Below are 3717 nucleotides of genomic sequence, written 5' to 3'. Positions count from 1 at the left end.
GAAATACCTTTGGAGAGATATAAAAGATGCAATTTTGGGTGTCTAGAGAGAAAAACGTGAAGAAGAAGAGGGTCTTCTTCTAGGGTTTTTGTTTTCATATCTTTCCTCCCTCCATCTTGAGTTTCCTGAGATCGTCTCAGATCTAAAACTCCTCCTTCTACTTTCCATCTTGGAAAGTCTAAATCAAGAAGAAGGAGGCACCTGATCAACCATCAAAGAAGGATCAGCACAGTACTAGCATACTGTGCTGATTTCCTGAAGGAGGACTTCTGATCGAGATTTGTGGGCTCGTGTGGACGACTCCTAGAGGCCGGATGCGTGTGTGGCTTGCAACATCATCCTCAAGCCCAGATCAACAAGTTAGAATGTCTAACTTGCAAGGTAATAGATCTGATCTATTGTTTAATACATACATTAGATGTAGTATAGAAACATGTTGATATGATCAACATGTAGTTCATGCTATATTTATATATATTTTAATTTTTGATTAATGCTATGTAATAATCAGTAATAGGATGTTAGATCTAGGGATTCTCTAGTTTTAAAAATAAATTTTGATTTATTTTAGTCTTCGCTGTATGATCTTGAAAAAGTTTCAAGATCTAACCCTGAAACCCTAGATCTGGTTCCTTCAATTGGTATCAGAGCCTAGGTTCTTTATTACATGATTATTTATACATGCTTAGATTATTTCTTAGATTAGATCTAATTTATAATCTGATTATTAAATCTGAAATTAAAATTTTAGATCAATCACAAACTGCAAGGTTGTCCTGCTGTAAGGTTTACCCCTTATAGTGCAAAGGTTGTCCTAGTTTGTGTAGATCTATCTTTAATCATAAATTTGTTAGATATGATCTAGATTAAATTTATGATTTATTAGATTTAAAAGATGTTTAAATCTGAAATAAAATCTCTTTGTTAATAATTTTTGTGCAAAGAAATTGTTTAAAGTTGAAATTATTTCAATTACATGAACCTGTTTAGATTAGATCTAAAGTAGTTTCATGTTTATTTCACTTGTTCTTGATTATGAATCAAACATGCAATATGGTTGGTAGAATCGTATTGTAAAATTATTTTACATATATGAAAATTATTTTTTGAAAAGCAAACCCAACCCTCAGCCCAAAACTTAATTAAGAATTAAGAAGTTGTTTGATTAGGTTCTAGGATTGTGAATTGAAGAACCTAAGACACAAATCATAACACATTGGGTTAATGGGTTAGTGGGAATTAGGTCCATTAATTGGGTTAGACCTATGGTTAGATTAAAGATGGACTTAATTAGAGAATTGACTAAATCTAATCAATTGTTGTCTTAGATTAGGTCAAGAATTCTCTAGATCAATTACAATAGTTGTAGTTGGTCAAGTCCATGTCTTTAACGAGAACCAAATGGACTTGATTCTTGGCTAAGCGGTCTAGCACGAATTGTTAGGTTGATCTAATCGAAACTAATTAAACCAGTTGGTGTCTAAGGTAAACCAGACTAGTGGTTTTTAATTGAGAGCCCGCTTACCTGGCCATTTCTGATGGTGTCTAAGGCAAGCTTTGGCAGACCCTCCCACTTCGAACTTACCTGGCCTCTTGGTGAAATTATGTTTTGATCGGATCACTTGACTTTTCGAGTTGACCCATGTCAGCTAGGTAAATCAGTGTGACTGATTTAGGTGCTCCTAGACCAGCCCTTTTAATGGTCTCCCTTAAGCTGACTTGGTGAAGCCAGTGGGAGGATCATGATAAGCTGGTTCATCTGACCTCATCCTCTAAATTATTTAAATATTCTAAAATTATTAGGTCCTTAAAATGATAAAGTTATGGAGATAACTGAGTCATAGCCTCCCATTAAGGTGTTTGATAATGAGTCCATTAACTTAATAATCATTGCAGACCCAAAGGCCTGGTGCTTGTTGACTAATGGAATTATCACTCATCATATGACAACTTGGAAGTGTCTCTATAATGGTGGTTAGGTGAGCCAACCAAAGTTGGGCTTAATCATTCGTTGGTTAGATACACCAAGTATGATCATGTTAATGGTTGGACCTAACCGGATCTTTACAGTGGAGGCCAAAGCCTACTGATTAGATTTCTGGGGCAAAATTAAAATTACAAGAAATTATTTAGAGAAACAATTGGTTATAAACCTACCCTTAGATGTATATGGGTTGACCAACCAATGTTGGGCTTGTGTGCAGTCTAAGTGGATTCTAGTACCCGCTAAAGAATTAGGGTAATTCCTCGAATTGAAGGTAGAGGCTACCAATTTGAATAAAATAGTGGGAGAAATCTTTTGATTAAAGTCCAAATCTTTAGATTTAATGAATCAATTACTAATTAGGTTATGGTTCTCCATTGTGCAAATATGGCCACTTCCCTATCGCTCCGATCATTGTTGGACAATGATAAGTTGGTGGGATCCAACTTCGGTAGCTGGTACCGAAAGTTGAAGATAGTCCTGGAGCATGAACGGATCCTATATATGATAATGGATCCTGCACCTGAGGAGCTAGCTGTCAATGCACGTGGAACAATCAGAGACACTTACCAGAAGTGGCTCAATCACCGGACCACGGTGCGCTGTATCATCCTGGCTGCTATGAGCGATGAGTTCAGTCACAGATTCGAGACAGCTCAGCCAAAGGACATGCTTCAAGTGTTGGAGGATGCCTTTGGCACACCCGATGACATGGAGAGGCACAAGACTAGTTGTGCCATCTTCAACGCCAAAATACGGGATGGTGCCTCTGTCACTGATCATGTATTGTACATGATCGAGCTGATGGAAAAATTGAGCAAGCTCGACTTTCCCTTGCATGAGTAGCTTGAGAAAGATGCAATACTGAACTCGCTGCCCAAGTCTTATCTCCCATTCCTCACTCATTATAGAATGACAAAGCCTGAAGTAAACTACCATGGGTTACTGGGGTTGTTTCAGAACTTTGAGAAGGATCATCAATTCCTCAAGGAGTCGATGAACATAATGGGAGGTTCATCTTCTGGTTCTCGACCATTTGGGAAAGGGCAGAAGAACAAGAAGAAGAAAGTCAAGAAGGTGCAAGTTCAGGCTGGGACATCTGTGCAGAGCCAGACCAAAAAGATCAAGCCTGATAAGAGTCTATTCTACTGGCAAGCACCCTAGATTAGATAGTGTGTCAGATATCTACTTTTGGCACTGTAGGCTAGGTCATATAAACAAGAACAGAATAAACAGGTTGACTCAAGAGAAAATCCTCGAAGTCAGTGATTGTGAATCACTTCTAACCTGTGAGTCCTGTCTTCTTGGTAAAATGACCAAGTCACCTTTTACTGGAAAAGGTGAGAGAGCTACTGAGCTCTTGGGCCTAGTACATACTGATGTTTGCAGGCCCATGAGCACCAGTGCTAGAGGTGGATATTTCTACTTCATAACTTTCACGGATGACCTATCCTGATATGGATATGTCTATCTGATGAAACATAAGTCGGATTCATTTGAAATGTTCAAACGATTCCGAAGTGAAGTAGAAAAACAAACTGGGAAGAGTATTAAAACTCTTTGATCTGATCGAGGAGGAGAATACCTTTCTAGTGAATTTCTCACATATCTAGGAGAGAATGGGATTCTCTCCCAATGGACTCCTCCAGGAACACCACAGCATAATGGTGTGTCTGAAAGGAGGAATCGGACTCTGTTAGACATGGTCCGATCCATGATGGGTTTTGCTAGCT

This window comes from Elaeis guineensis, chromosome 2, assembly GCF_000442705.2.
Source record: "Elaeis guineensis isolate ETL-2024a chromosome 2, EG11, whole genome shotgun sequence".
Taxonomy (NCBI): domain Eukaryota; kingdom Viridiplantae; phylum Streptophyta; class Magnoliopsida; order Arecales; family Arecaceae; genus Elaeis; species Elaeis guineensis.
The sequence above is the reverse complement of the archived record's forward strand: the minus strand, read 5'-3'. Positions refer to the sequence as shown.